Source organism: Camelus bactrianus, chromosome 12 (genome assembly GCF_048773025.1).
Source record: "Camelus bactrianus isolate YW-2024 breed Bactrian camel chromosome 12, ASM4877302v1, whole genome shotgun sequence".
NCBI lineage: Eukaryota > Metazoa > Chordata > Mammalia > Artiodactyla > Camelidae > Camelus > Camelus bactrianus.
In genome coordinates this window covers 23,123,727-23,150,180 of record NC_133550.1, presented here as the reverse complement: position 1 = coordinate 23,150,180, position 26,454 = coordinate 23,123,727, and the positions used below count along the sequence as shown (strand labels likewise).

The 26,454-nt window shown below is 35.1% G+C and overlaps 1 protein-coding gene across 5 annotated transcripts in view; it reads left to right on the top strand.

Moving 5' to 3' along the window:
- Nucleotides 1-26,454, top strand: part of CNTN1 (contactin 1) — a 286,623-nt gene that overhangs the window by 70,003 nt on the left and 190,166 nt on the right. For 3 of the 5 annotated variants that reach the window (XM_010970535.3, XM_010970534.3, XM_045507048.2), the window contains exon 2: nt 7,264-7,311. The exons of the other annotated variants lie outside the window; for them this stretch is intronic. The gene's annotated coding sequence lies outside the window, so the exon portion shown is untranslated. The remainder of the gene's footprint in view (nt 1-7,263; nt 7,312-26,454) is intronic. 5 annotated transcript variants of the gene reach the window in all.

The window sequence follows — 26,454 nt, the reverse complement described above, 5'->3', positions numbered from 1 at the left end:
TCTTAAACTTTTTAAGCCTTTCTTTTGGTTTTTTAAGGTCAAAATTTATTAAAATCTTTGAGAAAGAAATTAGAGCTAAGTAAGTCTTCAGAAGTCTATTTATTGTTTAATAAGAAAGTGGTTATTTTTCTTTACTACATGGAGAAGAGATTTGTTTTGGTAACTTTACATACTGTGTTTAGAGAAGAGCTAACTTATATTCAAATAAAGAGTTCAATTATAATGTTTTTAATATAATGCATATTTCTTTAAGTAGTTTTCCTTTCATAGATCTTAATTTGGGGACATTTTTAGATATGAGGTATAACTATCTAGAAGCTTGGGTAGTTTAGCTCTTGCTGTGTAATTCTTTTCTCCATTACATTTTTGAGTACAAAATAAAAATCAAGCTGGTTCAAGGTGTCCTGCAAGCTGTAAAATGCGTTTACTTAGTGTCATTTTTGTTGTTGTTGTTCCAATGATTTTAATTATTGGAATGCACGATTTTTAAAAATATGCCGATAAAAAAGCTTTCAAATCTGAAAACAACACATCTCTCTAAGTCTGATATCCTGATGAAGGGTAACGTATGTAGGCACATCATGAAAAAGCCATAGCTCATCTTCATTTTTGTACTGTTTACTTTTTACTTAATTTGAAGAACATTTCCTCCTAATTCCAGATAGAGCAATGAGCTGTAAGTCCAGAAATCATCATTCAGGAACAAAGTGTGCAAACATCTGCATCCATGAATTTCATGAAAGACTACAGAGAGAGTTACATGATGTTTTATTTTTTGTCGGCACCAGCAAGTTTTCACAAACTAAGATCAAGGTTAAACACCAAAAGCTATCACAATGGCTACTTGGAAATGGTACAAAATTGCCCTGGGAAGTATGGACACAAACAAACAAGCAAACAAACAAAAATAAACCTTAGAGGTCAATATAAGGTAAAAATTTAGCATAAGTACTTTGTTGCTGTATAATTACTTTATGAGTCAATTGCAGAACGAGGTAAATCTTAATGGTCTAAAATGAAAGTTTGAGCCAGACAGTGTGACTTACTATTTTCTATTGTAAAAGCTACAAGTGCAATTATTTACAGCATTTCCTTCATTCCACATGATGACCTGTAATGTTGTTGCAGCCCACAGCACTGACACTTCTCTCTTATTCTTTTGTTTTGTATTTTTATTTTCATGGTTAAGTTGGGAGTATCTATAATATTCTAAGACATATAAGACCAAGACTTCTTTTGGCTATGTCAAATACAGGACATATAATACAAAAGTAAAGGCTTGTAAATATACTAAAATTCATTGAATTGTACACTTAAAATGGGTCAATTTTATGATATGCAAATGATACTTAAATAAAGCTGCTTAAAAGAAGAAGATAGAACCAGGACAGAATATCGCTTGCAGCCACTACTGATTTGTGACTTGAGATTCTTGGGTCTTCTGTGAAATACAATAGTGTCAGTTATTCATCCCCAACTTTTTCTCTTAAAGTGCTCCTCTTCCCCAGATAATTTGCTGACTTCAAAAATGTTCAAACAGCTTCCATTTATAAAAAACAAGCATGAAACAAAAGAAAACAAATCTTTCTCTATCCTTCCTTCCTCCTTTTCTGCCTTCTCTCAAGTTTTAGGTTTAATAAAATAGTCTGCACGCTCTATTTCTATATCTTTATACCCCACCCTATTCTGGCCCCTCACTTTATTATTGGATTGAGATCGACCTCATAGAGTTCACAGTTACTCTTGAGTTGCCAGATGGAGTGATTCTGCACAGTTCTCATCTTCCTGGAACTCTCTGAGGTAGGAAACATTCTTGAGAATCTCTTTCTATTAACACATTTTTGTTTGTTTTTGACTCCAGAGATACTATTTTTAACTTGTCATATCCCTTCTCTAATTCCAGTTTCACAGAATTCTTTTTTTTTTTTTTTTTTTTGGCTCATCTTGTAGGGTTCACCTCTCTCAGTCCTAGATTCTTCCCACCTATTTTCTATCATTGTCTTGGCATTAGCTCTCACACCTCCATGAAAGTAACACCCAAATCCCCAGCCCCATCCTTAATCACTCTGTTAAGTAGGGGTACAGATTTCCCCTTTCCTTTTGATTCCTCCACCATCTCACACTGAACCTTAAAAAGCCATCTTTCCCCTTCCTCCAGGCTTTATCTCCCAATTCTAATTAATAATATATTCATACATCTCGTCAACTATCCTGTAATGTTTATAGGATCCTTAATTCCTACCTCTTTTTTAGTTCTCTATATCCACTTAGTTACCAAGTCCTGTCATTTCTATCTTGAAATTTCTTTTACATTATATATAACCTTTTCCTGTTTTCATAATAATAAACAATTCTCAGGACTTACAGGCAAGGGAGAGACTAATGTTACATATACAGTCTAGGAACACAGAATTCTCTCAAGATTTTACTTTTTGTAACCCTCCAGGGGGCTGTCCTGACACAAAGCTTAACATAGTGTAAAAGAACAAGGTCTTCAGAATCAGGCCAGGACTGGTGCTATTACATAGGACACATTGCTGTGAATTAGGAAAATAATTCTTCTAAAATATACATCTTTTTATCAAAAATATAGTCATAATACTGATTTTGTAAGACAAAGGAACTCTATTGTCACTTGTGGGGGAAAATTCAGTAATAAATATCCCAGTCCCCCTGGTCTATCTCCTTATCCATAGTGTTCTAAGGAGTGTGCTAACTGCACAGCCGTACACAGGAATACTGAGTGTGTCTGTGTTGTTCACATCCCCGCCCTACAGCTATGTAACCTTGGTAGGGTACTTAACCACTTTAAACTTCAAATTCATGACTCATAAAATATGACTAACACTACTAACTCTTTCAGAGAGTTTTTAGCAAATGTAAATAAGAAATATACATTTTTGTGTGTATATATATGTATATATGTGTATATATAATATGTAATATGTAATATATAATATATATATATAATATAATATAATATATAATATATATATATTAAGCAACTTCAAGTTTACCTGCAGATGTTCTCAGTCCATTGCCCCAATAGGACAAGTCATTATAAGATGCCATATTGTGGAATTCCTTACACTAACATAAAGAAGAGATGAAAATACTGTTGGCTTTAATCGCTCACTATAAATCATTAAAATTTTGGTCTCTGAGAGTATACCATTTGAGGACATTTCAAAAGACTTAGAAGAATAATTGTCCTGTTTTTCCAATAACTAAAGGAATAGCCTAGAATTTAATGTTTATACCTGAATGTTGCTGCTAGTCATTTGGACAAAATGATGAGAAGGCTATTAACACACAATGACAAAGTGTCTTGGCTTCATCATTTCCATGTTATGATTATATTTTATTATTCTCTTATTTTAGGGTCAGCACACTAAAGGCCATGAGTCTTATCCAGCCTCTTACTGTTTTTGTAAATAAAGGTTTCCTGGGACGCGGCCACACACACTTATGTGTGTGTTGTTTAAGCTGCTTTCCCACCACAGTGGTACAGGTGGGCAGTTTTCACTGGGATCTGTTGGTCCATTAGGCACAGAACATTTACGATCTGGCCTTTTACCTAAGAAGTTTGCTAATCTATGCCTTTTTGATAACTTTAAAAATATTAATTCACTTGAACTTCCATTTTGCTCAATTTTACACATATGAAAAAATAAAGGTTGTATTAATCTGGACCATGGTGTATCTGATTTTTCCTTCCAAAATATCTTTAATGGATCAACAATGAACAGTTACTTTCAGTATGCTGCCTTAAACATGTACAGTTCTTTAGGCTTTGCCCCAAACCAAACAACATAAACAACAACAACAAAAAAAAAAACACTAAGGCAGATCAACTTGTTTCTTTTCACTAGATTTTTATTGGCACCACCTAGAAAGTGTTTCCTGTAAGAAATAAGCTTTCCAACAACTGATCTTTTTCCTTCTTTTAACATTAAAAAGTGATAGTGGGGAAAAGTCCATTTAATATTCAGAAGAGCCACGGGTTTGATGACATAGTGATGGAGTTAGTTCCTTGTTGGAAACTATTTTTAATTGAAACTCAGGGAATTCTATGAGTACCTATTTTGTTCATTAAAGCAAGTAGCTGAAAACATACCTTTCACACGGGAAGACAATTACTGTTTTGCAAGATTTAAAAAATAATAGTGAATGTTAAAAGCTTGGTAAATAATTATTTCTCAATAATAGCTATTATTTTATTATAAAGATCAAGTTCATTAAGAAAAATAGGTCAAATTAATTCAACATATCATTCAAAAAGTCTAGTAAATACTCAATTTCCCATCTATTTGTTTTGAATTACTTAAATTTCTTCTGTGTGTTACTTCTTATTTTTAAAAATGAATAAGAATTTAACCCTCCTCACTTTTTTTCACCTGCCACTTACAAAAATTCTACCAAAGAAATTTATAATTTAAAAGCTAGTTTTCTTGTGTCATATGGATGTGTAGATACACCTAAATGTATAATTAGTTATGGAGCCAGGACATATACAGCAAGCCTTAAGAGATTTATTTTTTATCAAGCTTTCCAGTGTCTTAAATATCAACGGCCAGGGATTGGACCTTAATTATAATTACATCCTCCAAGAAGTTTGCTGTCACTGAAGACATTCTTTTTTTTTTTTTAAGACATTCTTTGTAATGTGTGTTAGAGTCAAGCCATGAAAGTTAAATTTTCCTTTATTAACTGTGAAGCAGTTAAGAAATACTTTGGGATCTAATATAGAAGTCCTCAAGGTTAAATGAAATTCGTAGCAGAATTGAAATCTCTTTTTAAAAGAAAAAATTGATTATAAAAAGTACCATTTCCACTGATATAAAAATATAGGCACAAAGTACAACAGGATGCATATGACTGGATTAAGAAAGATTTTCATAGATAAGCACAGTTCAGTGCAGTCTAGCTCTTGTTTCTCCCCCCTCCATTGTTATGAGGATTCATTTTAGCAGGAAATCTGAATCTCCCCAAAATCACTGTAGTTCTTGGAGCAAATATAAGGAATTTGAGGTTAAATTTAATCTGGGTTCTTAAGATCTTGTAGTGGGAAGCTACAATATGGTTCTAGGATGTCCAACATATAAAATTAAATTTGAAATTGTTTCTCATAATTGTCTTTGTCTCAGCTTTTTATAGTGTTTTTTTTTTTTTTTTGAGGAGAAACCAAGTCTCATTTTAAGGTTCATCTCAAAATGCCATTAATGAAATAAGAAGGACTTCAAGGAAAGGTCAAAGCACTCTATTCAAGCCTCTTGTTTTGGATAGAGGTTCAGGGCTCATTGAATAAGATGTGATGTCTTTCCTAGAATGACTGATCTCACCAAAGGGTAGGCTTTCTCTTTTAAAGAATTTTGTGCAAGGCTGACAGAAGTCTCTTTTCTTTATGAAGCGGCATGACTAATGAATCAGGCTTTGTCTTACACTAGACAGCAATCACATGCTCACTAGTAAGATCACCTGTTAGCAAGAACTGCCTCATCTATAAGCAGCTAAAGGTGGAAACCAAGGACATGAAAAAAAAAAAATTGGATGCAAAACAAACTTAAGGTCTTGAAATGGAAGTGCTCTCCACACAAGGAATGCTAATCTTGGGATGGAAGCGATGACTGTCTTAGGTCGCTCAAGCCGTCTTTGAATAGATGAGTAAAGTGCTAGGAACAGGCGAATCCACAGCCACGTCTGAGACAAAAGGTCTCAGATGAGACAAGAGGGATGAAGTCAGACGTGGGGAGATTTTGTGTAAGCCACTGGAAGACTCACTAACACTGCCCTCTCACACTTGGGTCTCTGTCTTTGGGCAACTGTCTTGATCATTCAAAACAGAAAATTTAAATCTCAGTTCAGGCTGGGCATTAAATATGGGCCCAATCTTATGCTGAGTGTGTGTCAGAGCTCCCTGGGTAAACCTTTCTCTCCTTTCCTAAGGGTTCCATTAGAGACTAGTCTTTCCCCTTCATGTATTAGGCACAACTTAAATGCAGTATGAATTCTGTTATTTTACTATCTTAAGTGTGATAAGGGGAGAGTTGGCCATTGTTATTTCTGCCTTTCATAAAATTTGTCATCAAAGTGAAGTACTGGAACAAGAGTAGCCAAAAGCAATATCATGAGGTGAATAAAGCATCATAAAAGGCCATAAACATAAAGTTAATTATCTCTGTGTGTACACTGTCTTCTTAGTTGTGCTCTATTACAGCCAAAGTGGATCCTTATTGATTTATTTAGTGTCTGCTTATATTTTGGTTCCTGCATCTGATTTCACATTCTCTTAAGAGAAAAGAGTAGCTTGCCCTTAGAGCGGTGATGTCAGTGATCAAAGTGACTGATAGTTAGAAACCGAGAGCTCCCTTTCCTGTTCTCTTCCTTCTGCTATTTTTCATTAGTCATCTTGGGAGATTACATTTTCTTTAGACTACTAATTGGATATAATTTTGCATTGTTACTTAAGAAATTATTAGTCCTGAAAGTTAAATTTTGTGACAGATCAACATTTCAACTGATTTACTTTCCAGATCTGCTGTAATGGACAAAATGTGTCTCATTCTTGAGGAAGAGGTCTGTAATTCTCCTGTGTGAAAATACTGAGTCATGAAAGTATGTCTGGAAAAGATTTTTCTCCTCAGCCTATCGCATGGTTTCCCCCTTAATTAAAAGAAGGAGGGGTTCTAAATGTCAACTCTGTTTTCAGTTGACCAGAGGAAAGCCCGTAACAGCCTCCTCTGTCTTGTCAAATCCAGGGAACATTCCTCAGCCCTCTTCTGATTTTGCTCTCTGCAGATCTCCACACCCTTTTTTTTTTTTTTCCCAGAAAATAAATTCTAGTCTACTGTTCGATATCCATAAATGGGGCAAGTTTAGCAGTGTTATGAGTTTTATTTATAGTTTATAGTTATGTAGTCTTATTTAAAATGCTAATTTTAGTACAATTCAAGAACGCTGAATAAGATGGTGTTTTATATATATGATGAATTTGATATAATTCACCAATAAGCTTTGCAAACAATAAAAATTCATTTAGGTTATAAGTCATATTTCTTTAGCTAAAAAGTATTTACCAATTTTTAAAATGTATTTTACAAATATTCCAAAATATTACTGTAGGGATCAAAGCAATAAATAAAGACTTCTAGAAGATTAAAACATTACTGATTTTTGGAGAAAATGTTAAAAATCTTTGCTTAAAGTAAAAACATCTTTATCTTCAAGCTAACTGACTGTAACTTCATAATTATTGATTCGTAGATATCTGCTTTGGGTGGTTTCTGAAGCTAATTTCAGAACAGCCTTAAGGTAAGCTGTTTACTTGGGGTGTGTGTATATGTTTATGTGTGTATTTTAGTTTTAAAGAATGAACGTATATGGTAAAACTGTGTGTAGTAGAATATTCAAATATATTTATAGCTGCTGAGCATTGAGAACTTTTCAAATTCATGATAAACACTCAATGATATTGGTTCTATTTTATCTTTCTGTGAATTTCTCAATTTCAAAAATAGCAAAGCATGTAATAAATTGTTTGATGACTACTTATTAAATGTCTTCTCAGTACCCGTTCTGAAAATACTCATATAAGTAGATTGCTGTGCAAATACCTAGAACAATTAAAGAGCAATTATTACTGAAGACTGTAGGGCTCAATATTGCTGAGTTAATAGAGGTTGGGATGAGTTATCAAATATAGGCTGGAGTAATGGGGACATGTCATGGAATTTAATAATAATAATATAGTAATAATAATAACAACAACAAATAACAACAGCAATAATAACCCCATTTACTTAACATAGGCACTCTACTACAACACTTTATATGCTTTATCTCATTACAATTCTCACAATTTTATAAAGAAAAAGTATGATTCTTATTACTATTACTAATTTCATTTTGCGATGAGAAAGCTGAGGTTAGTGAAAGTGATATCGCTGGTCAGTGGCATAGTTACCAGCTGAGCCCTAGTTAACACGCAAGTTTTGGTTTCCTGTCACTATGTAAACTACCTGGAAAAGATGAATTAAGCCGAATTTGGCAAATTTGGGATTGGGGAGCCCATGAGAAGGGAATATCTTATGGTGTGAAGACCACTAACAAAAGCATGTAAGATGCTATAGATATGCACTGTGCTAGACTGACAAGTTGGAATGAAGGGCATTTGAGGAAAATGTAATTAAAAATTGTACAGTCGGAGCAGACCGAGATTATGGCATTTTTTGGTGGATAGTATTAAGTGATTGCTCCAGTTTCATCTCCAATGTCCTCTACCTGGTTTATTACCATTGTAGTTGAGTTTAAGAATCCACAGTCTGGTCAGAGGGATCAGTTAAAAAATAACAATAAAATACTAGAATTAGAAAGGATCTTTGAAAATTCTCTAGTCCCAGCAAGTCATGAAACGATGTCCTCATTCTAACAGAGGCAATGGAAATAGAGAGGCATGTTATTGCCGGAAGCCATGAAAGCAAACAAATAGTACAGTTCTTTAGGATAGATTAAAGGGACAAAGGAGAGGAAGAGCAGAGAGTGTTTTAAGTTTATTCCCAGAGCAAAAAAGGAAAAATCTCAAGAATGATAGAAAGGGAACATAACTATTTTGTTATGAGAACGGAATGAGTTTGGTTTCTCTGTTTTGCATCTGAAATATCCAAGGGGACCCATATTCACATATCTTACAGGACACAGAAAGTCAGATGAAGAAAAAAGATAAAGATTGGGTCCTAAATCCATTTAATGTATTTATTACTTTAGAATGAGTGATTACTATGGAAGGATTAGTATAAGAATAGAAGGACATGGGGCTGATATTTAAACACCATTTTCAGTTGAACATTTTAAAAATAAAATTTGGCTAGGTAAGCTTGAAAAACATATGTGAGAAGATGCAACTTGCAAAATGGTCTTGCCTTCTGTGACTAACGGTAAATTCTCAAAGGTTTTATATGCTTGGAATTTGTTTATTTCTTTGTTTGGCAATATAATGTTGATTTTTTAAAAAGTAAGTAATGCAAATTACTTAAAACTGAGCTCTGGAAAACACGTATTTTAAATGCTGACAATATCATTTATTCCCCTTGAAGCATTTAAGCATTTTCTTTCATTGGGCATTATCACTATCCTGTTAACAATGCTTCAGGTAAAAATAACTTAAAATTACTTTTATTTCAGAGTCTAAACCCTCATTCATTAATTGTGCAATAAAATATGTGAATTAGATGATAAACAAGGAGAGAAAGAGAGAAGGGAATCTCAGAATACAAGTTACTTCATTTGAAGTGATGTCTTTCACTAATGCCGGCCTATAATACTATAATATCTTTTATAATATTATGAGAGTTTTTCATTTAGAATCATTTCTTTATCTTTAACTTTGGTCATCTTAATTATAACATGTCTTGGTGTATGATTATAATATGTCTTGGTGTAGGACTGTTTGGGTTTTTCTTGTTTGGGACCCTCTGTGCTTCTGTACTTGGATATCTGATTCCTTCTTTAGGTTTGGGAAGTTTTCAGTCATGATTTCTTCCAATACCTTTTCAATCCCCTTTACTCTTTCTTCTCCTTCTGGGACCTCTATTATGCATAGGTTTGCATACTTTATTTTATCCCATAGGTCCCTTATATTGCTTTCATTGGTTTTTATTTGTTTTTCTGCCTGCTGTTCTGATTGGTTGACCTCTGTTACCCATTTTCTAAGTCACTTATTCATTCCTCTGCATTATCTAGTCTGCTTTTGACTGCCTTTAGCTCAGCTCTTATCTCAGCCATTGAGTTTTATGTTTTTAATTGGCTCCTCTTTATAGTTTCTATTTCCTTTTCATAGCATTCTCTGTTTCTATTCATTCTGTCCCACACACACTCAGCCAGAACTCATACCCCTCCCCCTCTAGTCCCCTGAGGCTCCCTCTGTGCAGTGGGTCCTCGCCCTCTCCCTGGGGTGGTCACCGATCTCTAGCAGCCAGTTTCGGCTTGTCTTTGCTGACTTGCATCTAGGGCTGGGGATCACAGGGACCCTCTATGCCAGTTTCTCTTAGTTCTGTCTGCCAAGCAGCTGCCACTGTCTCCTCTGAGCCTTGGAAGCTTCACTTCTGTCCCTACTGACCTCCCAGGTGGAGAGAGGGCATCCCAGCGTGATGGTGCCTTTCTTCCTTTGCCACTCCCTCCCTGCAGGACCAGTCGTGCACCAATTTTCTTTTTCTTTTTTCTCTTACTGGATTTTGCTAAAATCCTCCTGTATTTTGAAGTGAGAAACATTCTGCCAAAGCTCAGTAGGTGTTTTGTGCAATTCATTGGGTCTGTAGATGTAATTCTTGGTGTATTTGTGGGAGAGGGCAACCTGTGAGTCTCTCTAGTCTGCCATCTTGGCACCTCCCTCGATCCAGCTACATTTGTGATTCAAAGAAATAATCATCAAAGAAAGAAACATCACAGAAACAAAGTCAGTGCAAATTACCTGAGAATATGGACCATGGGACACATGATGAACAGAATGAAAAAAATGTGAAATGTGTAATTGGTGTTCTAAAATCAGAAAGTAGAAATAAGGAAGTGGGGGGAAATAATTAAATAAATATTTAATAGCAGGGAATTTTCCAGAAATGTTGAAAAATACTTAATCTACAGATTGTGAACGCCTATGGAACATGAGACTGGATAAATTATAAGAAAGTTTGCATGTAAACACCTGAAAATAAAACTGCAGAATACCAACACTAAAAGAAGAGCAGGAGAAGAGACAACACTGCTAAGTGAAAGGCAGTTAGACTCACGGACGACTTCTAAATAGCTGAGCTGGAAGCCAGGGGCATCAGGATTTAGGATCTAGTCAAAAGATTTCAGTTTCCTATGAGCAGCTCGTGCCTCATGCTACTCACATCCGTCTTCCAGTTACATGTTATTGTGAAGGCTTTATTTGTGTTCCTCCACTCAACTTTTAAGTGCAGTGTAATATTTCTAATATCTAACAAATATGAATGAGCATAAATAAAAGTATAATATTAGCTATTCATTAAATATTAAATATTCATTGTCAGTTCACTGTGCTCGCCATAATGCAGTTTCTACTCTAGGCATTCGGGACATACAAAAAAAAAAATCCCTGTCAAGTTATCTGTTTATGTCAATCTTTCACAAATTAGAAGTTGTAAGAAGTGTAAGGTAAAGTCATACCTTTCTTATTTATAAGACACTGTCTCTCATTTGTCTGCCACTACCTTGATGTCTTTGTAACTTTTATCTTATATGATTTTCAACAATTCCATGTACTCTCTTAAATGCTACAGTTTACTCAGGACTTGACGGCTGTCATCAATTCAAAGCAATTTATTTAGCACCAAATATGTGCTCATTCTTGTACTTGGTACTTTTGGGAACAATGGGAAACGAATCATAGCCCTAGTGTATCTTTCATTGCCATTAAAGACTATTTATTATAGTAAATTTTGGCAGACTCTCCTCATTGTTATTTCTGTTGCACAATTGAATTATTTAGAATGTTTAATAAATTGAGTTCCTCATCAATTATATTAGAATAAATTATTGAATAGATATTAAAAGTCATTGCTTTATTTTTCAAGCATGGCTAATGTAAGGAAATCTCATGACTTTTAATTCCATTTCATCAGAACAATGATTTTTTTTTATTCAGGAAGTGAAAATCTAGGAAGGCACAGGGGATTTAGTGCCTGAGATTCAAGGAATAAAGTGAAATGACTGTGGACTTTTCATTAAGCAAACATAAGCTTTATTTTCTCCCAGAATTATACAACAGCATTCATCTGGAGTTTAAGAAAACAATTTATTAATTATTAGTAAATAGTAATTTACTAGATGTATAATTTTATCTGGAAAATATGTAATGTCTTGTGACACCTCTTTTGTAAAAGATAGAAGATTAGTGTCAAACAGAATTGGTTTGACTTCTCGCTTTGCAAATTACTAGCTGTGACTACCTAGCCTTCTTCTCATGATTTAAAAAAAAATTTTGAATTCAAATGCAATCACATCTCTATTTTTTCACATAACTAGAAACTTGGCATGGCCATTTCAGCAGGAAGTCCAATGCCTCCCTCTTGAGGTCCTCTCTACTCCCATTCCTATTGCTGAAGATTCCCAGAGAATTACTCTATCTAATATAGTCCGTCTTGCTTCCAAAACCCAAGCAGAGAGAAAACTGGGAAGTCCATCCATTGCTTTCCCTACACATGGAGCTGCTATGGAAAACTAGTTCCCCACTACATTCCAACTGCACTGCTACAGGGATGTCCTGCCGGAACTGATCCCTGCACACTTTGGGCTTAATGAGTCCATCTGTCATCCAGAAGCTCAGCTGTAGTTCCTACAATGTCCACTACCACACAGTAGTCAGGACAGGAAAGGCTGCCAGCTGCAGCCGTTCCTCAGGCATCTCTAAGCCATGGTCCCGAGCTTGGGTCAATGGCCATGGTCTTCTTTGCCTCATGGTGACCTCTTTGAGGCTCTTGGTATTCTTTCCTACCAACAACCTCAATAAGAAACAGAAGCTCTTTAAGAAGGTTTCAATAGGGTTAAATCACAAAGTGATCCTTCTCTAATCCCAGAAAACCTCTTAGAAGATTTATTCAGTGAGCCACTTGCTGGCTTATACAGTGAGCCATAATTTAGCAGGTCATAAAAGGTGCTATTAATCTTTTCCCCAGGGAAATAGGTACCTACAGTGTTACTAAGGGCAAATAAAATGACTCTTTAAAAAGGAATTATTTCTAGATGACTTATTAAGTTCACTAGTGAAACTTCTTATCTTCCTCTTAGGTTCTGCCTCATCAGATACCTTGTACATCCTGTAGCTGTGAGAATTAATATGACACATGGCCAGTGCCTGCTACATAGTAGACACTTAATGCATTTTGATTTTACTCTTTGTCTTATATTCTTAACTTTTAGTTTAAACCTTTACTGTTAATTTTATTTTTCACTTATATTTCCTAAATGAGATTATAAAACCTACAAGGGAAGAAAGTTATATCTTGTGCGTTTTTCTTTAAGCCTCAACAGGTTATTCAGCATAATGCCTTACCGAAAAATATTAATTTTGCTATATAATTATTGATTTAGTGATTATTTTGAAATTTCTTTTTCCATATGTAGATAATGCAATCTGCTTTTTAAATTTCCTTGTATGACTTTCTGCTATCATACTAATGATAAGGTGTCATTCTGAGCAGAAGCTTGCCACAGAAAGGATATGAAATTCTAATGTATATATTTGCATCTTGATTATTGAATTGCCTATCAGTCAACAACATAAATTGCTTAGAAATGTTCATAAACCCTTGAAATGATGAGCTTCTTTCTTTCTCAGAATTTGTGAAGCATGAATACATTTGTATGTATCATCATGAAAAGAACTTAAAGAAACTTGAATTTGAATTCTAGAGATCTCCTAACACCTGTACGTGTACAGGCCAGCCAATTAATGTGCTTCGTGTGGCACAGTGGAGTAACAATAAAAAGATTATTATATTGATTAGAGGAGATAATTGCATAAATGCTCTATAATAGAGCTCTCTAAAAATGCACGCTTATATTGAAAAAAAATTAGAGAATAAAAGAAATAACTCTTAATCTCACATCTCAGTTATAAGCTTTTGTTAATATCTTGAGATATTTTGAAGTCCCATAAATCTTAATATTCTGTTTTTTCACTTCATCTTACATTGTGCTAAACTTTGAAACTTTTCATGTCATAAATTCTTTGAAACCACTTTTAAATATTATCCTTTATATAATTCGGCCATTTTATGTAATTTGTATTTATGTAACCACCTCATGGTTACATAAGTCTTTTTTTCTAATGTTTGACTTAAAGGTAATTTTATTTTTAACATCCTTGCAATATTCTCATATTCATGTCTATTTTCCCAGAAAATATGCTATGAACATTTGTAGGATTCTTACATTTCAGATGTCCACCCTTAATACTTGCTACTTTAACAGGCCTAGATCCATCTAATCTTGAAATACCTCCATAGACCCATGACTTGTCCAAATCCTGTTATTTATTTTACCCAAGTTCACACCTGAGTGCTTCCCAGTGGCTCATGCTAATAGCACTCACTTCATCCGTTGAGTGATTGCATGCCCCCTCTGTCACTCTGCTTAATTGTCCGCTCCTCCCCGCGGTTCACATTAAGCCTATCTTTACTACAGTGTTATAATAATTCATAGGTTTCCTAACATCAAACTGTCCTTCCATCCAAAAGAGTATTCATTTAACTTTATTTCTCATTTAGCACCTATCACCACATTTTTTTTCCTTTAGCACTATCACTTCATCTCTATTTTTTTCCTTCCTGGGCTTCGCTTGTTAGGTTTGTTATCAGAGCTATAGTTCTAGGTTTATACAGTCAAAGCAGTAGCCTAAATCGTGTTCTATGGAGTGCAGTGCAAACATGGGAGAATTAAAGTTAAATTTAACAATAACTTACCATTACGTAACCCAGTGGCTAAAACTTTGGGAAACAGAATGAGTTTTCAAATGTGACAATTGTAACACTGAGCTCAAAACAAGATAAAATAGTTCAGACATTGACATAAGACTTTGTCTTTTACACTTGAAAATTTAATTCTATAGATAAGGGGTGGTAGGAGATCTGACTTGACACCAAGTTGTATGAAATAAATGATTGTACTCATTAGAAGGACCACACAGTATATGCACCAACAATGCAGTGCAGCTGCCGATAAAGCTAGTGTGGGGTTACACTGGTTCCCAGATCACAGAGAGGGTGGCACTCTTCTCACGGTGTTTCTGAGATTCCTCCCAGCTGCAAATTCTAGTACATGAAAGGCTTGTGCAGGATGGATGGCTCCTGTTGTTACGACACACATCCGGTTGGCCTTTGGCATTTGTCATATCCAGCTGATGCCCTTTGCTGCCTCTAAAGGGTTAACACAGGTGCTCTTTAGGAGTCAGCGAGTTCCTCCAACAGCTTCCTGAGATGGGCAGTCTAATGGATAGAAACCACATTCCCCTCTTACCTCCAGTGAGCTGTTGCCACCTCTGTGGTACTATCACCTCCTGCTACCAGGAGGCCTCTTACAAAACTCACCCCGAGGTTGGAGCGTCCCGCTGTAGTCGTGGACCACCTGAAGCAGTAGGAAACTCACAGTTCTCCCTGTGCATCGCGAAGTCCCGCAGGAAACTAGAGTGGGCTTTGCTCTCTTCTCCTTGGCTGTGCCTCTTGGCCACCTCCCAGCTGTGCAGCTTCCAGGCCCTGGCAGCACAGGAAATATCCAAGATTCTGCTGCTCAGTAACCTGCAAGCAGGAAGGAGAGCCAGCACCCCGCATTCAGAATCACTTCTGAATCTCAAGGGAGGGTTTTCTGTCTACCTCTCCCTCCCCTAACACCACCCAACAGAGGCAGGAGGGTGTTAGTGTCAATCTCCTAGTTCTCCATGAATTCTTCTCTCCACCCCTCTCTCTGAAGCCCCTTTTAAAATTTCTTTTATATCAAAAATAGCCTAGAAAATCAGTTCTGCCTGCTTCCCAAGGAACCATGACCCTAGCTCAAACTTGAGAGAGGGTCCTTTATAGCATTTAAGGGCTGAGCCTTGATTTTCAGCCAGTCAAGGGTTGTTGCCACAGAATCCCAGCCTTTTCCTTTTAGACACAGCTTATATGAGAGAGACTTTCCACTAGTCTATGGGTGAGATGGAGAAGGAGCATTTTTCTCAAATTCTTTATTTTTATTTTTATTGATGTAGAGTCAATTTACAATGTCGTGTCAATTTCTGATGTACAACGTGATGTTTCAGTCATACATTTACAGACATATATTTGTTTTCATATTCTTTTTCATTATAGGTTACTACAAGATATTGAATATAGTTCCCTACACTATACAGAAGAAACTTGTTTATCTGTTTTAGATACAGCAGTGAGTGTCTGCAAATCTCAAACTCCCACATAATCATTTTTAACCTTCCTAAAATACCTGGGAAGCAGGTAGCTTGTGCAGGTTCACAGAGCATTAGTAGTAAAACTACAAGGTAACGCGGATACCTGTTTTTAGGATGTACAAGTGAAATGGCAAAGAAACACAGACATCATTTTGTTAGGCTATACAGAAATTGACTCTGAAAATACACTACATATCAGAAAAGACCTTACCCACATCTTCCCCCTGAGCACTGGCCATGGTTGATGATTCATCACTGTGGGGAGAGAGTTATATTGAAGTGAAACAAGGAATAAAAGTCCTGAAGAGGTACCCTAACCAGGCCACAGATGTTTCAAGGCACCTGCTATGTGAGCAGCACTGTTTGGAGTTTAATGAATGATTTAAAAGAACAAGAAATGTGGTTCTGTCCATCAAAGATCTCATAATCCATGTGAGGGCATGAAATTGACCTGAAGAATTAGTAGAAAAAAAGTTGTGCTAAGGTGGAAGGTGCTGATCATAGGAATTCAGAGATAGGAGAAGGCAGTCGAAGTTGGTGTCTTAAGAAAATGTTTCCTGAGGAAAACAGCACTTGAGCTGAGATTTGTGGGGAGAGGTGACTGGGCTGAGCTCAGCTCTCAGCTCCTCCACTCAGTTGTTTGTATTTTCTTGGGACTATTGGTTAACTTTTTTGAATCATACTTGGCTATAGTAGTAAAATGAGGCAATGCCTACTTTCCTTATTTCAAAAGTTGTGAGGATTAAATAAGATGTTTTATATAAAATACTTAGAATGCTTATCAAAAAAGACACTTAATCATTATCATTTCTCTTTCTTCCCTTCCCTTTGAGATAGATAAAATTTGAGTATGTAAAAGAAGGAAATGAAAGCATTCAAGAAGGCAGGGAAGGGAAAATATTGTAAACCAAAACCTTAAAGAAGGAAGGAACAGAGTAGGTACAGAGATGGAAACAATCTAGTCTTAATTTTCAAAGACTTCTGCATTACTTTCTATCTTGATTTACAATTAACAGTCATAATTCTTGGTTGCATTTGTTTTTGTGTTTGTTTTTGTAATTGTTTTTATTCTCCATAAACCTTGGCAAAGTTTGTTCTATTAGATACTCAGGAAATGTTCATCATTTGTGTATGCATTAAGTAATTACTTGTTCAGCACCTAGTATGTGAATAAATTCAGATTGTATAGAAAATGCAAAACCTGATCATGAAGGATGCAGCATGTTGGACTTGGACATCAAATTTTGATATTCATGAGATGGAAAAGAATGCCTTGTCTCTCTCTTCCCCTTGAAGTTGTGCTTCATTCTCTACCATTCTTTAAACAGAATGAGACAAGCTGTGTTATTTCTCAGGGCTTCTTCTATGGGATTTCCTCTGCCTGGAATAACTCCTCTGTCCTCCACCTCATCCATCTGGAAAACACCTACCCTTTCTAACACTCAACTGAATGAACCTTTCCTAAACTCCCCCAGTTCATCATGGAGATTATATCAGTCTATCCTTTCTGCTTCCTCCAAATCTGGTACTTATTTTTATCAGTCCACCCATAACATTATTGCATCTTGTTGTTCACATCTCTCCGTATTAGATTAGAAATTTAAATATTGGGTCGGGGAAGGAGGAAATCTCATGTCAGTAAATTTAAAGCATTTCTCTTGTACATACCTAATAAATGTTCCACAATTCAGGATTTTACCTAGAAGTATGTAAAATGAGAAAATATTCAGAATTTTGACAAAATAGGGAATTTAATTTACTATCTCCAACTGAGATAGATACACTCTTTGAGCAGCACTTTTCCTAAATATTTTTTTAGCTATTCCTGTAAGAGACAGCAACATTATTTTTGTATTGCTGAAGTGCTTGGAGAGTAATGCCCTAGTGACAGCATAAACACAACACAAAGGCCAGTTTGTTTTTATATCTAAATGGGGGATTGTTGGTGAAGAGCTGTGCCAGCCAGTACAGAGTGGAATAGTGTTTTATTCCTCTCAAGATAGATGGTTTGCTGAATTGCCTGAGTTCCTGCTGTTTTATACCCTGCCCCTCGAATTTGAAAATAAATAACTGCCCTTTTTTTCTTGAATGGATAGTGAGAAAACACATAATTTAAATAAAACTCAGCTCATCATATCATCATTAAAAATACGCCCATCTGGAATTTTACCCACATGAAATATTGGCAAAATATTAAATGTCTTATTTATAAATATTGTATTTTTAATAAATCATTATTTAGTAAATCATTATTAAAACAGGGGATGATGGACAATTTCCTAATGAGTTACACTTTTAAAATGTTCCTTCAAATGAAGTGAATTAAGTTTTACATCATTGATAAAGCTATTATTTGAAACTTTTTTGCTGAGAGATAATATAATAAATTCAACAAATGTCTTCTGAGTGCTATGGTGGGAAGTTTCTGTAGGGGATAAACATGAGAAGATGCACAGTCCCCACAACTGAGCTTTAAACAAACAGAAAAAAAAATTATTACACGTACTGAGGATTGTAACACAGAAGGACGCAGGAAAGTTACAGGGACCATGAGAACAAAGAAGGGAATGAGCTCCCCATGGAGATGAACAATTGGAGAAGGCTTCACAAAATGATGAAACTTGAAAAGTGAGTCTCACAATTGAGAAGGGAGAAATTAGAAGAGAGAAACGGAGTTGGATTGTGGAGATCCTTAAACACCAAGAGAAAACGTGATTTCTGTCCTGTAGACATAAAGGAGTTGTGATGGCTAATTTTGTGCATCAGTTGACGAGGCTGTAATATCCAGTTGTTCAATTAACACTAATTTGATTTTGCCGTAGAGGTATTTTGTAGATGTGGTTAGCATCTAAAATCAGTTGGCTTTAAATAAAGCAGATTCCCCTACATAAGGAAGGAGGGCTTCAACCAATCACTTGAAGGCCTTAAAGACAAAACACTGCTTTCTCATACCACATATAAAAATGAGCTCAAAATAGATTAGACTTAAATGGAAGACCTGAAACCACAAAACCTCTAGAAGTAAGCATAGGCAGTATGCTCTTTGACATTGGTCTTAATGGCATTTTGTATTTGTTTCCTCAGGGAAGGGAAACAAAAGCAAAAATAAACAAATGGGACTTAACCAAACTAAAGTGCTTTTGCAGAGCAAAGGAAACTGTTAACAAAACAAAAGGGCTGCCTACTGAATGGGAAAAATATTTGTAAATGATGTATCTAATAAGTAATTAATATCCAACATACACAACTCAATATGAAAAAAAAAGCCCTACTAAAAGTTGGGCAGAAGACCTGAACAGACATTTTTCCAAAGAAGACATAGATGGCCAACAGACAAATTAAAAGATGTTCAACATCACTAACCATTAGGAAACTGCAAATCAAAACCACAGTAAGATATCACTTCACACCTGCCAGAATGCAAAAAGACAACAAATATCAAGTGTTGGCAAGGATGTGGAGAAAAGGGAAGCCTTGTACACTGTTGGTGTGAATGTAAATTGGTGCAGCCACTGTGGAAAACAGTATGAGAATCATCAAAAAATTTAAAATAGAACTACTATGCAATCTTGCAATTCCACTTCTGAGTGTTTTTTCCAAAGAACAATACTAATTTGACAAGATATATGCATCCCTATGTTTATTGCAGTATTATTTACAGTAGCCAAGATATGGAAGCAACCTAAGTGCTTATTAATAGATGAATGGATAAAGAAGAAATGGTATAAATAAAAAATGGAGTGTTAGCCATAAACAGATGCAGTCCTGCCATTTGTGACAACATGAATGGACCTAGAGGGTATTATGCTTAGTGAAATATGTCAGAGAAAGACAAATACCGTGTGTTTCACCTTTACATAGAATTTTAAAAAAACAAAGCAAATGAACAAACATAAGTAAAATTGAAAGGAATGGGGGATGAGTGAAATAAGTGAGAGAAATTAGAATGTACAAACTTCTGGTTACATAACGAGTGATCATGGGGATAAAATACACAGTGTGGGGAGTATGGTCAATAATAATGTAATATCTCTGTATGGTGATAGATGGTAATGAGACTCATTGTGGTGATCATTTTGTAATGTATAGAAGTATCAAATAACTATTGTTGCACACCAGGAAGTATCACTGGATTGTAGGTCAATTATACTTCAAAAGACAAACAAACAAACTCATAGAAAAAGACATCAGATTTTTGGTTACCAGAGGATGAGAGTAGGAAGACAAATCAGATGAAGACGGTCAAAAGATAATCTTCCAGTTATAAGGTGAATAAATACTTGGGATGTAATGTACAACATGATTAATATAATTAACACTACTGTTTGTTATATATGAAAATTATTAAGAGAGTAAATCCTAGGAGTTCTCATCATAAGGAAAAACATTTTTTTCTTTTTCTTTTTTTTTTTTTTGTATCTACATGAGATGATGAATCACTAAACTTATCATGGCAATCATTTCATCATGTGTATAAGTCAAACTATTATGCTGTACACCAACTTATACAGTGCTATAAGTCAATTGTATCTCCATAAAACTGGAAGAAAAAGGAAAAGAAAAAGTAATACAATTTTCCACAAGGAAAGCCATTTGCAGAAACACAAGGGTTACTTTCTGTCAAAAAAGTGATATGAACACCTTTTTAAAGTGTTTGCTGATTCTCATTTAAATTTTCACTAACTCTTTAATGATAAGAGGAATAAAACTTCTTATCAGGGATTTAAAGTAATTTAAGTACTGAACATAGCATGGTCCTATTTTATGTTCTGGCATGTTGAAACAAGAAATTATTAATAAGCATCTTCACCAACTGAGGTTTTCCCAATTTTAATGAACAAAGAAAGAGACAGCTTACTTACTGAGAATACAGAAATAGATCACACCTTGAAAACCAGAAGTTAGAAAAGTTAGAGCTATCAAAGTTTTTCAACATCTCTAGCAATCGTCTCTGCACTAAATTTGAACACATCAGCCTTAAACTACTACAAATTTAAGAGCCAGTTAAGAAAATTCTCAAAGGGCCGAGGAGACTCTCCATGGAGAAAGCAAAGTGAAAACAACAGCTCACGTTATTAGAACTAATAGCAGTTAATCGGTGTTCTGTCTTGGGCTGAACATAAGAGAGTATATAAAGACAACAGAGAATTCAAGTAGGTCAGAGCAAAGGTAAGGTTGTGGGGACGATAAAACTTCCCCACTTACGAATAAATGAATTTGGACACAAAGTCAGAGCAGAATGTCCAGTGTAGGTAACAATAGGTCAAGTCTACTGACTGCTACATGTTTGACGAGCTCGGGAGGCAAAATCCTGGGACAGGGATAAGTAGTGCAGATTTTTAGAAAGCAGCTTAATATACAAGAATCCTTAGCAAAAGATTTAAAATAAATAAACCATTTACTCAAAGGCAGGCAGCTCTGTTCTATATGTTCAGTTCTGTCGTAGTGCCTGATAATTGATACTTCAAGAGTCAGATCTTCTGATACAAGCACACACTGTGCATCGATTCATTCATCTATACATTCAGCAAATATTTGGTACCCTATGTGGCAATCACAGTGATATACACCAGACCTGTGATAAATGAAAGACGAAATAAACATAGCCTTTGTTGTAGTGAAAATTGTATTATAGTGGAAGAATTAAACACTAACCCCCTAATTACAAAAATGTGTTTTTAATTATAATTTTGATCAGTTATAAAGGAAAGTTACTGAATATCACAAGAATAAATTGCAGAAGGAACCATCCTAGTTTGCAAATGGGTAAAGTGGAATACACGGCCTGAAAGCTGGGTCAGTTAGCCAAGCAAATGTTTGGAAAAAAGAATTCCTGACAGAGGAAGAATAAAGTCTTAAAGTTAGGAAGAAACAGGGAGATGGCCAGAGTGGCTGGAATACAATGAAGGGGGTGAGGGTGGAGAGAAGACAGGGAAGCTGATGGATTGGTTAGAAGCCAAGAGGACATTACGTGCTCTGCTGAAGATTTTGGATATTATCTTAATTGTACTTCAGGAAAACACTGAAGATTTTATGCCAGTAAACAATATGATGACATTGACATTGTTAAAAGATCCTTTTAGGTGATCTCATTACGTATTTGGTATGGATTAGTCAGCAGCAGGGTGGATGTGAAGGGCTGACCTATAAGGCTGCCTCAATAACCTAAATAAGAGATGATGGTACCTTGAACTTCATTACTGACAATGAAGATAGAAGAAAGGAGATGGATTCAGCATATAATTAAGAGGTAGAAAGGAGGGCTGAAGCCATAGGTTTTAGACATAAGCAGATGGTGTCATTTACTAGGATAGATAGGACTGGAGAAAACCAGATTTGGGGAAACTATTCAGAATTCAGCTTTCTCAGAGTGAGATATAGCCAATTTGAACTATGAAGTTGATGTGTCTGGGTTTCGGAAAAGATATCTTGCCTGGAGACAAAATCTGAGTTTATAATCATATACCTAATCTTTCAGGTGTAAAAGATAATATCTCAGTTTCTGGAAGCTGTGCATGAATGGATGATGGTACCATGCCCTAGCATAGAAGAGAAAAAGAAAAAAAAAAAATTTAGAGTAAAGAATCTGAGTTCATTTGTGAACAGCCTGAGATACACAAGTATAAACATCAAACACAAAAGTGGGCTGATGGATCTGTAGCTCAGAAAAGAAATTTTGGCTGGAGATATAAGTCTAAATTTATTGTACAATATCTGTCAAGTTACATAATTGGACAGGATAAAGTTTATATATCATTTAATTATTAATAATGACTGAGTTTAACGGCTGCATTGCAAAATTCCTGGAAATTAAAGTGGTTTCCAATAAGTTGGTATGGGCTGGCTTCAACAGACCACTGATTTTAAGCCCTTGAAGACAAGGACCATTAGATTCCTGGCACCCATAGCTCATGTCAATAAATAATTCCCATGTCAATGAATATTTTTGAAAAAAAAATGTGCTCATCTCAATGTTAACTGTATTGGAAGAAATACAGGTGTTTTTTTGCATTCACCTTCACATGCCCCAAGCCCCTCTTTTTCATATATCTGTTTTTACTTATATTGTTCATTCAGATTGTTTTTCAAGCATAATTGTTCCTGGGTGATATACTAGCCAAGAGTTTTGCATCTGACAACTTTGCAGCAAAAAGTCAGTCTAGAACATATGCTATTCTTATAAATTAAGACTTTTAATCCCTACTTTAAATCAAATCTCTTTTTAATTTAAATTCTTGTGTATTTCAGTGAAGTATCATTTTGTTTAGAAGAGCCCCACACTGACTCCCTACAACTAAAATATTAGTTATATTTTCAAGCTACGTTGTGTAATTTCATAGGGCAGATGTCTATGATGAAATCTTTTCCAGGAAATTACAGTTGCAAGTTTAAAGATAAAATTCCTTATGAAGGAGCAAAGTTGATTGCCTTATGCAATAACGCCACAAAAACAAATATTTTACAAAAGAACTTACCGAAACATTAATATCCTGCTATGGGTCCTAGTTTTTGGTAGAAAAATAAAATGTGTTCCAAAGTATTCATATAAAAAAGAACTTATACAAAATTGCTTTATTAAATGAACCTATAATAGTTACATTTTACACTGAACCAAAGGTCAAATAAGAATGGAAAAACTTTTGTCCAAACTTATTTCTGAAATAGTTCTATATCTGGAAAATTCTACAGCACTACAGATTGGTTTTAAATTGTTATGTAAAAAGTTAGGTGAAACTAATCTGGGCTGCTGGCTGTCAGGACGGCAGCCATCTTTGGGGAGGTTAGAGAACAGAAGAGGGAACACAGGGCCTCTGGGCTACTAAGTAATGTATTGTTTGTTGACATGAGTGTGGGTGACGTAGCAGTGCCAGTTTGTGAAAATTCAACAAGTTTGTACGATGTTATATGTACACTAATGTGAAATATAGTACACCCCTGCTAGAGTTTTAAAATATTGGTGAACATATGCACATCCACATATATGTATGCAATATATACTTGTGCACTCAGATCATGATATGGTAATGATTTTTTTAAATACATCTATTTAGAAGTTTTCAATTAAGCACTTTTTAGTGAGAATGAGACTAAAACCTGTGTAAAGTCCATAAAAGGAGTCTGTGTTTTTAATGTGTTAATCAAATACCGTAGTGAATTTACCATCTATATTGTTGTTGGCATTTATTCATTCATGAATTCTTACACTAAACCTTACTTTTCAAATAAACCATCTTAAAGGAATTACTTGTGGGTCAAACTAGTCTTTTCAAAAGCTCAAAAGTCTTAAAAGACCTAAGAGTGTATAGACTTTTGTTGAATAAAAAAATTGAGACATAATGAAGTCAAAATTGTTTTGAGTCTGGAAGTTTATTTAGACCAAACTGTTTTGCAGATATTTAAATTTGTTACTGGAGAAGAGAAGCAAGATAAAACTTTTAAAGCTCTTTTCTAATGGTATCTAGCAATGCGTTCTGGCACGTACCCAGAGCTATTCAGTGAATGTCACAGGGTAGGACTAGTTGCTGGCATCTCTGACTTGACGTTAAAAATGCCTTCCTCCAAGAGCATTTAGTCACTTAAAAAGGAAAACTAGGGGGGAGGATATAGCTCAGCAGTAGAGCACATGCTTAGCATGCATGAGGTCATGATGTCCTGGGTTCAATCCCCAGCACCGCCACTAAAAAATGATGATAGTAATAAGCCTAATTACCATCCCCCTAAAAATTAGCGAAACAACAAATAAATACATAAAAATTTTAGAAAAGGAAAACTACCTCTCTTAGAATAACTAAATTGTAAATATAATTTAAAAGGAATTATTATGATTATTTGGGAGTTATTATACCTTCATAGACTTAAGACTTTAAACTGTATGTTTCAGTTCTACCTGTAACCATTAGCAGGATTCCTGGTAGCTTCATTTTGCATGGAGACTGAACTACAGTTGAGTCCTGTATGTGAGACCTTGGAAGCCATTTGGGTGCACTGAGATCTGCGAGCTAACTGAAATACTGAGAAAATGTTGGATATATTAATGGAAATAGGAATCCTGTAATGTTACATGGACAATGTACAGGTATCCTAAATCTGGAGACATGTTAGAATATCTGTTCCCCATAACTATTTTCTTCATTTAACTGAAAGATGTATGCCCACGACCAGCTTACTATATAGAAGTACCTGCAAATGAAGTCCTCTGTGTCCTCCTCCCAATAATATCCTTCTTCCTCCCCCCAGAGGGAATTACAATCCAGAATTTGGTGTTTATATACTTCTCACACCTTAATTTTCACATATATCTTTAGGCAAAACATGATAGCATACCATCTTGCTTGGTTTTACATTTTATATAATTGGGATAATAATGTATAATTTCTGAACATTTTTACTCAACATTAAGCCTACAAGCTCCATCTGTGTTGATGGGACTTGTAGCTCCATTAATTTCTTGGTGAATTTTTAAAAAATATTGTTAAAGGATATTATGGTGTAATAAATCTGGGCTTTGGTCATATGGAACTTAAATTCTGTTTTATTATTTATATCTATATACCCTCGAGAATGTTACTTAAAATGATTTCAGCCTGTTTCTTACCTGTAGAAAAGGATAATAAATTAGTTCAGACATAATGACATAATGTGCATTTGGAGACATATATACATAAATATTATGTATGTAGAACAATAATAAATGCTTTTTCTTTTCCATATTTTAATTTTTTTCTTTCACTTTTAAAACAAATAGTGATTACTAGAAATTTTTGTTGCATACTTTATTACAAAACTGACCATTTGTTTATCTTCTGGGATGTTAAAAAGCAGAGATGCAGAGGAAGCATTTCATTATGACTTGGTTCTGGGAAGTGGTTCAGTAGCTTGAGGAGACTGAAGAGGTGTGACTTGTGAACTCAGAAAACCTAGATGTGACTTAAGGCTCACCTGTTCATTGGTCCTGTGACTTGGCCAAATTTCTTAACCTTTCTTTGAGTAGGAGCCTTCATTGATAAGTGGAGATAAATGCTACTTATCTCACAAGAGCTTTGTGATGATCAAGTGGAATCAGTTTATTAAAGAACTAAGCGTGTTCTAGTCTTATCGTATATGTTTCATATGTATTAGCAGTTTTCCCTTTTGTAGTCAACTTATTAATGATGTCAAGATATTTAGTTAATGTAAGGCTTTTATGCACATTTTCTTCTACATCTCAGGGTTTCGTTCTCCACATTTTAAAAATTTTTGTTGAAATGTTGTTGATTTACAATGTTAGTTTCAGGTGTCCAGCAAACGGATTCAGTTATACATATTCATACATAGACATATCTTCTTTTCAGATTTGTTCCCATTATATGTTATTACAAGAAATTGAATATAGTTCTCTGTGCTTTATAGTAGATCCTTTTGCTTATCTATTTTATATATAGTAATGTATCTGTTAATATTCAGCCCTTTCTTTATCCCTCCCTGCCCTTTCTCCTTTGGTAATCACAGTTTGTTTTCTATGT